At 38.2% G+C, this 12,500-nt stretch overlaps 1 protein-coding gene across 2 annotated transcripts in view; it reads left to right on the forward strand.

Moving 5' to 3' along the window:
* Positions 1-12,500, forward strand: part of LOC133658648 (protocadherin-16-like) — a 269,409-nt gene that overhangs the window by 35,010 nt on the left and 221,899 nt on the right. The window lies entirely within an intron of this gene.

Below are 12,500 nucleotides of genomic sequence, written 5' to 3' on the forward strand. Positions count from 1 at the left end.
TGTGTTTTCCGCTCCACTGAATGGCGATCTACGATATACACTACCGTTCAAAAGTTTGGGGTCACCCAAACAATTTTGTGGAATAGCCTTCATTTCTAAGAACAAGAATAGACTGTCGAGTTTCAGATGAAAGTTCTCTTTTTCTGGCCATTTTGAGCGTTGAATTGACCCCACAGATGTGATGCTCCAGAAACTCAATCTGCTCAAAGGAAGGTCAGTTTTGTAGCTTCTGTAACGAGCTAAAGTGTTTTCAGATGTGTGAACATGATTGCACAAGGGTTTTCTAATCAATTAGCCTTCTGAGCCAATGAGCAAACACATTGTACCATTAGAACTAGGGCTGCAACAACTAATCGATTAAATCGATTAAAATCGATTATAAAAATAGTTGCCGATTAATTTAGTCATCGATTCGTTGGATCTATGCTATGCGCATGCGCAGAGGCTTTTTAAAAAAAACAAAAAAAACTATTTTTTTTTTTTTTTTTTTAAATAAACCTTTATTTATAAACTGCAACATGTACAAACAGCTGAGAAACAATAATCAAAATAAGTATGGTGCCAGTATGCTGTTTTTTTCAATAAAATACTGGAAAGGATAGAAATGTAGTTTGTCTCTTGTATCCGATTATCAATCGATTAATCGAAGTAATAATCGACAGATTAATCGATTATCAAATTAATCGTTAGTTGCGGCCCTAATTAGAACACTGGAGTGATAGTTGCTGGAAATGGGCCTCTATACACCTATGTAGATATTGCACCAAAAACCAGACATTTGCAGCTAGAATAGTCATTTACCACATTAGCAATGTATAGAGTGTATTTCTTTAAAGTTAAGACTAGTTTAAAGTTATCTTCATTGAAAAGTACAGTGATTTTCCTTCAAAAATAAGGACATTCAATGTGACCCCAAACTTTTGAACGGTAGTGTATATCTCAATATTTTTTCCGTAAAGTGAAAACAAAACAGTCCTAGTTACCTGAGATACTAAGTACGTCATTATTATGACTTAGTAATTTACTAAGTCAAAATAATGACAAAATAATGCCTTACTAAGTCAAAATAATGACAAAATAATGCCTTACTAAGTCAAAATAATGACTTACAAAGTCAAATTAATGACTTACTGTAAGTAAGCGTTTGCAATAAGCGTTTGAAAAAAAGAGTTAAAATTGGGGCCACATGCTGACATATGTTCAACTCCTGCTTAATTTATTACAGCATTTGGGAAGCCTGTAGTTGATTTTTATTATGTAAATGTTATTTTTTTATCAACATGTGATAGCAGGGACCCTGCCATTCAAAACTAAGCTGCTACATTACCAATGATTAATGTAACTATAGCTGAAAAAAATAGTACAATAGCAATAGGAGAGACTATTCATCCCTGAACACCATGGAGTTCATGTAGGCTTTATGGTGCACTTACATTATTATATCAACTATCAGAGACAGAAACTCTTCATTTAACATAATGTCCTTTTTTGCTGCTTCAACACAGCTCAATCAACACAGAAACAGGTAAAGTGAAATAACTTAGTTGTTAACTGTAGGTCAATAATGCTTGTCTTTCTCTCAGACAGACAGGGCTTTGCTGTCCATAACACACACACACACACCGCACAGGGACAAACGCAGAACTAAGCTGAGCAGCTTGTTAAGACTTTAGTTTAGGCGGTGGCTCTTTGTTGTTAAGGCGGCCGCCTTAACAACAAAGCGCTGCGGGAAACCCTGAAGTAGTAACTAAGTAGAGCGACAATTATTTATATCATCATTGGATTTATTGATAAGAGCAGCTGTGGCTACAAGTGTAGCTTACCACCACTAGGTGTGAATGTGGAGTGAATGAATGATGGGTTCTCACTTCTCTGTGCAGCACTTTGAGTGTCTAGAAAAGCGCTATATAAATCCAATCCATTATTATTATTATTATTATAACCTATAGATTACTGCTGGCAAAGGCCCATTCATTTGGCTTGTTCTTCTGTCACATGACTCTGTTTGACCAATCCAATGCAAGCATTTGTGACCCGTAACTCCATTTGACCAATCAAACGGAGCCGACAAGAATTATACTTCCGAGTACCGGTATTTTCTGGTACCGGTTCCTAACTGAGTCGGTCCGTTCTGGACAAATGATAAGGCTATTGTTTTGTTTTTTTGTTTTCATACAGCTAACCGTCGTAATTATGACACGCTGTCACGTTCACTTCAGCAGCTACGCATAAAAAAAGACACAGGATGGGATAATCGTCTTGGAATAATCACAAATAAGGAAGCAATGATGAAGCAATGCAAACTTAAAAAAAACAGGTGTTGATAAAAGACTTTCCTGCTGTAGGATGTTGCATGATGTTGCTGGTGTACCACCTCAAATTTGTATTTACACCAATTACGTATACTACAGATAAGAGTACCGATGAATAGCAATATTGGTATCAGTATCCAGTGTTTCCCCACACATTCATTTATTTGTGGCGACCCGCCACGAAAGAATTACGTCCGCCACAAATAAAAAATGTATTTATTTATTTTTTATTTTTTTGTCCTGTCCAGCTTTTCAAGCAAATCATATAGTTGATGTAGATGCCCATATAGGCTGTTCAGATTTACTTTACAAAAGAGAAGTGTAGGATACTTGTTGCCTTATTTGTATTTGACCACTACTGTTTTCTGTTTATTTGTTACTGACTGTGGCAGGACACCTCTGCCTCTGTTTCACTTTATGTTGCTGGTAAATAATATGGTTGTAGTAGTAGGCTAAAGTTAAATTATTTAGTATGCACTAATTAAAGGGGCAGAGCTTTAAGAGACATTTGAGCTTTTATATTTTATAAGTTATATTTTTTGTAAGAACCACAATTAATAAATATATTTCATTAATTAACTTATTGTTCAAATCTGTATATAAATATGTACATAAAGTGTTGTAATTATATTGTAAAATGGATGGATGGATGGATGGATGGACGTTTAAAACAAAACTGTTATTATTAATTAGTAAGTATACATTTTTTGAGCCTTTTTAGAGAAAATCCTATCATTGTAGTAAATTATGCAAATTACTCTGTCATGGTGACCACACCCATAGCCACGCCCCCACCGCCACAGGTATCTTGGCAGTTTATGGGAAACACTGATATATATATATATATATTAGGGCTGCAACTAACGATTAATTTGATAATCTATTAATCTGTCGATTATTACTTAGATTAATCGATTAATAATCGGATAAAAGAGACAAACTACATTTCTATCCTTTCCAGTATTTTATTGGAAAAAAACAGCATACTGGCACCATACTTATTTTGATTATTGTTTCTCAGCTGTTTGTACATGTTGCAGTTTATAAATAAAGCTTTATAAAAAATTTTTTTTTAAAAAGGCCTCTGCGCATGCACATAGCATAGATTTTTTTGTAATCGATTTTAATCGATTTAATCGATTAGTTGTTGCAGCCCTAATATATATATATATATATATATATATATATATATATATATATATATATATATATATATATATATATATATATATATATATATATATATATATATATATATATATATATATATATATATATAAATAAAATAAATACTTGACTTTTAGTGAATTCTAGCTATATATATATATAGCTAGAATTCACTAAAAGTCAAGTATTTATTTTATTTATATATATGTATACATATTAGGGCTGCAACAACTAATCGATTAAAATCGATTACAAAAAAATCTATGCTATGTGCATGCGCAGAGGCCTTTTAAAAAAAATTTTTTTTTATAAAGCTTTATTTACTTATTTATTTGTTTACTTTATATATATATATATATATATATATATATATATATATATATATATATATATATATATATATATATATATATATATAGCTAGAATTCACTAAAAGTCAAGTATTTATTTTATATATATATATATATATATATATAAGAAATACTTGACTTTTAGTGAATTCTAGCTATATATATATATATATATATAGCTATATATATATATATATATATATATATATATATATATATATATATATATATATATATATTTTATTATATATATAAATAAATAAAAGAAATACTTGAATTTCAGTGTTCATTTATTTACACATATACACACATATAACACTCCTTTACTCATTGTTGTATTTGAAAGTGCAATGCTTTGCAGCCAGTAGCACAGCCTTTGAAGGAGTATAGGAATGGGCAGCATCTGTGACATTTCATTTGCAGGAAAGGAGTGAGTTTAGGGTTAGTCGTCACCGTGACTGCCTCTTCTTCGTTCTTCTGCTTCGTCTCCTTCTTGTTGTGTGTGCAGTTGTGCACTCTCCAAAAGCCGTAGATGTTATATAACGTGACTGGGCCGGCACGCTGTTTATATGAAGGAAAAGCGGACGTGACGACAGGCTGTCCTTAAATCGGGAGAAATTCGGGAGAATGGTTGTCCCGGGAGATTTTCGGGAGAGGCACTGAAATTGAGAAGTCTCCCGGAAAATTCGGGAGGGTTGGCAAGTATGTTGATTGAAGACTTTGAAACCGAAATACCGCGGTATCTGCAAAACCTTTAAAGCTCTACTGAAAGCCACTACTAGCGACCACGCAGTCTGATAGTTTATATATCAATGATGAAATCTTAACATTGAAACACATGCCAATACAGCCGGGTTAACTTATAAAGTGACATTTTAAAATTCCCGCCACACTTCCGGTTGAAAAACTCCTTTGGATATGATTTATGCGCGTGACGTCACAAAATCCACGGAAGTGGTTGGACCCCATCGGACCCGATACAAAAACCTCTTCGACAAAATTCCACAGTATTCTGGACATCTGTGTTGGTGAATCTTTTGCAATTTGTTTAATGAACAATGGAGGCTGCAAATAAGAATGTTGTAGGTGGGATCGGTTGGTGTATTAGCGGCTAAGTACAATACTTACAGCAACACAACAAGGACTACTTACTACGCCTAGCCGATGCTTGCCGCCAAACCCACGGATGAAGTCCTTCGTCGCGCCGTCGATCGCTGGAACGCAGGTGAGCACGGCTGTTGATGGGCAGATGAGGGCTGGCTGGCGTAGGTGGAGCGCTAATGTTTTTATCATAGTTCTGTGAGGTCCGGTTGCTAAGTTGCTATATTAGCCTTAGCATCGTTAGCAACAGCATTGTTAAGCCTTACCAGGCTGAGAATTTTTAACCGTGTAGTTACATGTACATGGTTTAATAGTATTGTTGATCTTCTGTCTATCCTTCCAGTCAGGGGTTTATTTATTTTGTTTCTATCTTCATCAATCAATCAATGTTTATTTATATAGCCCTAAATCACAAGTGTCTCAAAGGGCTGTACAAGCCACAACGACATCCTCGGTACAGAGCCCACATACGGGCAAGGAAAAACTCACCCCAGTGGGACGTCGGTGAATGACTATGAGAAACCTTGGAGAGGACCGCATATGTGGGTAACCCCCCCCCTCTAGGGGAGACCGAAAGCAACGGATGTCGAGTGGGTCTGACATAACATTGTGAAAGTCCAGTCCACAGTGGATCCAACACATCAGCGGGAGTCCAGTCCACAGCGGGGCCAACAGGAAACCATCCCGAGCGGAGACGGGTCAGCAGCGCAGAGATGTCCCCAACCGATGCACAGGCTAGTGGTCCACCCGGGGTACCGGCTCTGGACAGCCAGCACTTCATCCATGGCCACCGGACCTATGCAACTCCCCCTCGCAAGGGACAGGGGAGAAGAGGAGAGAAGAAAAGAAACGGCAGATCAACTGGTCTAAAAAAGGGGGGGGTCTATTTAAAGGCTAGATTATACAAATGAGTTTTAAGATGGGACTTAAATGCTTCTACTGAGGTAGCATCTCTAACTGTTACCGGGAGGGCATTCCAGAGTACTGGAGCCCGAATAGAAAACGCTCTATAGCCCGCAGACTTTTTTTTGGCTCTGGGAATCACTAATAAGCCGGAGTTCTTTGAACGCAGATTTCTTGTCGGGACATATGGTACAATACAATCGGCGAGATAGGCTGGAGCTAAACCGTGTAATATTTTATACGTAAGTAGTAAAACCTTAAAGTCGCATCTTAAGTGCACAGGAAGCCAGTGCAAGTGAGCCAGTATAGGCGTAATATGATCAAACTTTCTTGTTTTTGTCAAAAGCCTTGCAGCCGCATTTTGTACCAACTGTAATCTTTTAATGCTAGACATAGGGAGGCCCGAAAATAATACGTTACAGTAATCGAGACGAGACGTAACGAACGCATGAATAATGATCTCAGCGTCGCTAGTGGACAAGATGGAACGAATTTTAGCGATATTACGGAGATGAAAGAAGGCCGTTTTAGTAACACTCTTAATGTGTGACTCAAACGAGAGAGTTGGGTCGAAGATAATACCCAGATTCTTTACCGAGTCTCCTTGTTTAATTGTTTGGTTGTCAAATGTTAAGGTGGTATTATTAAATAGATGTTGGTGTCTAGCAGGACCGATAATCAGCATTTCCGTTTTCTTAGCGTTGAGTTGCAAAAAGTTAGCGGACATCCATTGTTTAATTTCATTAAGACACGCCTCCAGCTGACTACAGTCCGGCGTGTTGGTCAGCTTTAGGGGCATGTAGAGTTGAGTGTCATCAGCATAACAGTGAAAGCTAACACCGTACTTGCGTATGATGTCACCCAGCGGCAGCATGTAAATACTAAAGAGTGCAGGGCCAAGAACCGAACCCTGGGGAACTCCGCACGTTACCTTGACATAGTCCGAGGTCACATTGTTATGGGAGACGCACTGCATCCTGTCAGTAAGATAAGAGTTAAACCAAGACAAGGCTAAGTCTGACATACCAATACGTGTTTTGATACGCTCTAATAAAATATTATGATCGACGGTATCGAAAGCGGCGCTAAGATCAAGAAGCAGCAACATAGATGACGCATCAGAATCCATCGTTAGCAATAGATCATTAGTCATTTTTGCGAGGGCTGTCTCCGTAGAGTGATTTGCCCTGAAACCGGATTGAAAAGGTTCACAGAGATTGTTAGTCACTAAGTGTTCATTTAGCTGCTGTGCAACAGTTTTTTCGAGAATTTTGGAAATAAACGGAAGGTGGGAGACCGGTCGGTAGTTTACCATGAGGTCAGGATCGAGGTTAGGTCTTTTGAGCAGAGGATGAATAACCGCTTTTTTGAATGCTAGGGGAACAGTGCCGGAGGAAAGTGATAAGTTTATAATATTTAACACTGATGGACCTAATAATACAAACAGTTCCTTGATAAGTTTCCCAGGAAGTGGGTCAAGTAAACATGTTGTTTGTTTTATCCCACTTACACGCTGTAATAATTCCTCTAATGTTATTTCATCAAAAATAGAGAGACTATTTTGGAGGGCAGTGTCCGTCGTATATACAGTCGTATTTGTGTTAATAGAGCCCAGTTGTAGCTGGGATGCGTTGTCTTTAATCTCCTTTCTAATGAGTTCAATTTTCTTATTAAAGAAATTCATAAAATCATCTGCCGAGTGGGTGGAGCTACTGGGAGGAGTCCCTTGTTGGGTTAGCGATGCTACTGTACTAAACAGAAATTTAGGATCGTTTTTGTTGAGGCGGATGAGATTTGAGTAGTATTTAGCTTTAGCTAAGGTAAGCATGCGTTTATAAGTTATTAAACTATCACTCCATGCTTGATGGAAAACCTCAAGTTTAGTCGCGCGCCATTTGCGTTCCAGTTTTCTACATGATAATTTATGAGCTCTAATTTCTTCTGTAAACCATGGGGTGCGCCTTTTAGGGGCCCTTTTTTGCTTTAGCGGTGCTATACTATCAATAATTTCGCGCAAGGCATCGTCAAAGTTGTTAGTGAGGTTATCAATAGAGCCGACATAATTTGGGAATGGTGCCATTACCGAAGGCAGTAGGTCAGCAAGAGTCATCGTTGTGGCAGCATTAATGTTGCGGCCGCTATAGCAGTTATTATTATTATTAGCTTGTTGACAAAGAGTCAAAACTTCAAATTTTATAAGGTAATGATCGGACATTACTTTAGTATATGGAAGTATCATAACTTTGGAGGTGGTGACACCCCTGACGAGCACTAGATCTATTGTATTACCGTTGCGATGCGTGGGTTCATGTATTATTTGTGTAAGACCACAGCTATCAATTATGGTTTGGAGCGCCACGCACTGAGGGTCCGATGGGGTATTCATATGGATATTAAAGTCCCCCATTATGATTATATTGTCGGCGTGCGTCACTAGATCAGCAACGAACTCTGAGAATTCACTGATAAAGTCCGAATAGGGCCCAGGGGGGCGGTAGATAACAGCCAGGTCGAGAGGTAGCGGTGTGACAGACCTCATAGTAAGCACCTCAAACGATTTATATTTATTATTTAGGTTAGGGGTAAGGTTGAAATTTTCATTGTATATTAGTGCGACACCCCCTCCCCTTTTAAGAGGGCGGGCAACATGCGCATTCGTATAGTTAGGAGGAGATGCCTCATTGAGCGCAAAAAATTCGTCCGGTTTGAGCCAGGTTTCGCTAAGACCAATGACGTTAAGATTGTTGTCTCTAATGACCTCATTAACCAATAACGCCTTGGGAGACAATGATCTTATGTTTGTCATTTGAGAACGATGCTATCACGTTAGCTCAGTAGCTAAGTGTGTCACCGATGTATTGTCGTGGAGATAAAAGTCACTTTAAATGTCCATTTCGCGTGCTCGACTCTCATTTTCAAGAGGATATAGTATCCGAGGTGGTTTAAAATACAAATCCGTGATCCACAATAGAAAAAGGAGAGAGTGTGGAATCCAATGAGCCAGCTTGTACCTAAGTTACGGTCAGAGCGAAAAAAGATACGTCCTGCACTGCACTCTAGTCCTCCACTCTCACGTTCCTCATCCACGAATCTTTCATCCTCGCTCAAATTAATGGGGTAATCGTCGCTTTGTCGCTCCGAATCTCTCTCGCTCCATTGTAAACAATGGAAAATTGTGAGGAATATTACCTCCTGTGGCGTCACGCTACTTCCGGTACAGGCAAGGCTTTTTTTATCAGCGAGCAAAAGTTGCGAACTTTATCGTCGATTTTCTCTACTAAATCCTTTCAGCAAAAATATGGCAATATCGCGAAATGATAAAGTATGACACATAGAATGGATCTGCTATTCCCGTTTAAATAAAAAAAATTCATTTCAGTAGGCCTTTAACCGTCAATATGTTATTTTTACTTTCATTGCTTACATTTCTAGACCAGCTTCAGATCTTACCGTCAATTAAACGTGTTTAATGTTTTTGGAGCAATGACAGTTTTCATATTAATGTCAATATTGCAACATTTACTCATTACATTGCACCTGTTTGCTCTTTTAATGTCTTTTTGTTTTGTTTTGATATTTTTAAAATGTGCGGCGTAGCTTTAAAAAAATTGCCTTTCAACACCCCCTGCTCTAATGCTAGGTTCACACCAACGGCGCTTTGACGGCGCTTTAAAGCGGCATGCAAAGCGGCGTTAAAGCGTAACAAAGCGTGATTAAAGCGTGAGGGTCGTAATGGATCGTGGGAAAGCTTGTAGTGAAGCGGGACTCGCGGCAAGATCGCAAATTTTTTTTAAACGGTTTAAAAAAATTTGGCGCTCTGTCAAGAATGGAATAAAGCGCCGAGAGCGTATCAAAGCGTGACAAAGCGTGACAAAGCTCAGCAAAGCTTGACTCAAAGCGTAGGAAAGCTTAACAGATCTTGGTTCAAAGCGCAATAGGAAGTGACTGTGATATTGACTAGTGACATTGAAACTTTATGTAAAACCAACACAGGATTACAAATCCATTCTCTTTTGCATCATTGCCTTTTTTATACGATGATCATTGTTTCTGTACTTCTGCTGTTTGATGTTGCAGTTTGACATTACTGTCTATCATTTTTCTGTATGAAAATGTTAATAATAAAGAGAATATGTTACGTTTAAAAGAAATGCCTTTTATTATTGTCAACTAGCATAAGAAATGAAAGATAGATATTTATTAAGATGGCAAAGAAATAAAAGAAATGAAGATATAAAACATAATATAACGGAAAAAAAAAGAGAAATTGAAAAAATAAATGAATATAAAAAATGTGTGGAAAATAGTATACTGAGTTTTTCACATTTTTTTCTTATTTTTGTTGTAACAATGCACAACAGAGCTTGATAATCGTGTCAGAGCCTGATTTAAAGCGTCAGGATCGCATCAAAGCGTAATAAAGTTCAATAAAGCGTAATAAAACGTATCAAAGTGTGATTTAAAGCGTATCAAAGCGGCATCAAATTGTGAGGAACGGTAACAAAGCGGCAACTAATTTGTATCAGAGCGTATCAAAGCATAACATTTAGGGATGTCCGATAATGGCTTTTTGCCGATATCCAATATTCCGATATTGTCCAACTCTTTAATTACCGATACCGATATCAACCGATACCGATATCAACCGATATATGCAGTCGTGGAATTAACACATTACCGTATTTTCCGCACCATAAGGCGCCCCGTGTTATTAGCCGCACGTTTAATGAACGGCATATTTCAAAACTTTGTTTACCTGTTAGCCGCCCCGTGCTATTAGCCGCACCTACGCTACGCTAAAGGGAATGTCAACAAAACAGTCAGATAGGTCAGTCAAACTTTATTAATATATTACAAACCAGCGTTCTAACAACTCTGTTCACTCCCAAAATGTAATGTGCAATCACAAAAATAGTAACACTCAAAATAGTGCAGAGCAATAGCAACATCAATAACTCAACGTTGCTCATACGTTAGTGTCACACAACACACAAAATAAACATTTAAAGCTCACTTTCTGAAGTTATTACTCATCTACAAATCCCTCGAATTATTCTTCTTCGGTGTGCTTCACTTGTTTTTTGACACCATCTGTGATGTGGACGCGCATGCAGTCGTAGATCAACAGGAACGGCGCTGCGTGAAAAAAGTCACCCGGTGTCTTCGCGTAAACGTCTATCAACCACTCGCTCATCTTTTCTTCATCCATCCATCCCTTCGAGTTAGCTTTTATGATGACGCCGGCTGGAAAGTTCTCTTTTGGCAAGGTCTTCCTTTTGAATATCACCGTGGGTGGAAGTTTCTGGCCGTTAGCATGGCAAGCTACAACCACAGTAGGACGACTTCTCATTCCCTGTGGTGCGAATATTCACCGTACGTGCTCCCGTTGTATCCACAGTGCGGTTAACATGAATATCAAAAGCCAGTGGAACCTTGTACGCGTGTCTCTTAGTAGGAGACATTTTGTTGTCTTTACAGAAAAACAAATGAAATGAAATATCCGCGAGCTTCTTCTTCTCCGGGGGCGGGTGCTCACCTTGGCGGTTGCTTACAGTAGAAGAAGAAGCGCTTCCTCTTCTATGGGGGCGGTTGCTTACCGTAGAAGAAGAAGCGCTTCCTCTTTTACGGGGAAAAAAGATGGCGACTGTTTACCGTAGTTGCGAGACCTAAACCTTATGAAAATAAATATGAATATTAATCCATATATAAGGCGCACCGGGTTATTAGCCGCACTGTCTGCTTTTGACAAAAATTGTGGTTTTTAGGTGCGGCTTATGGTGCGGAAAATACGGTATTATGCCTAATTTGGACAACCAGGTATGGTGAAGATAAGGTACTTTTTTAAAAAATTAGTAAAATAAGATAAATAAATTAAAAACATTTTCTTGAATAAAAAAGAAAGTACAACAATATAAAAACAGTTACATAGAAACTAGTAATGAATGAAAATGAGTAAAATTAACTGTTAAAGGTTAGTACTATTAGTGGACCAGCAGCACGCACAATCATGTGTGCTTACGGACTGTATCCCTTGCAGACTGTATTGATATATATTGATATATAATGTAGGAACCAGAATATTAATAACAGAAAGAAACAACCCTTTTGTGTGAATGAGTGTGAATGAGTGTAAATGGGGGAGGGAGGTTTTTTGGGTTGGTGCACTAATTGTAAGTGTATCTTGTGTTTTTTATGTGGATTTAATAAAAAAAACAAAAAAAACAAAACAAAACAAAAAAAAAAAACAGGCCGATATTATCGGACATCTCTAATAACATTACTTCGGAGATCGGGATATTCGTGGAAAAATTGACAAAAATGACGGCGCTTTGCTCGCCGCTTTAAAGCGCGGCAAGCGCCGTTGGTGTGAACCAGGCATAAAGTAACTCTGACTAGGGGTACAATTTTTGGCTCCTCCACCCACCTCTGGTCCTGAAGGAGAGTGTATCGTTGTCACGGTGAGCAGCAAAAATGCGACTTTTTAATTAGACGGCGCAGCAGCAGTCAAGGAGATGGGAGCTGTGGCATGTGGTTGGGATGTAACGAGGCCAAGGCGGCGCAGCGGGGACAAGGTGTTGACTTATTAGGTGAAGTAAGAAGTGTAGGAAAATGTTATGCGTGGGCTTGTGGTCAGACTTCAACATATGGGAAAGTCCTTTTGTACTGT

The sequence above is a fragment of the Entelurus aequoreus genome, linkage group LG10, assembly GCF_033978785.1.
Source record: "Entelurus aequoreus isolate RoL-2023_Sb linkage group LG10, RoL_Eaeq_v1.1, whole genome shotgun sequence".
NCBI lineage: Eukaryota > Metazoa > Chordata > Actinopteri > Syngnathiformes > Syngnathidae > Entelurus > Entelurus aequoreus.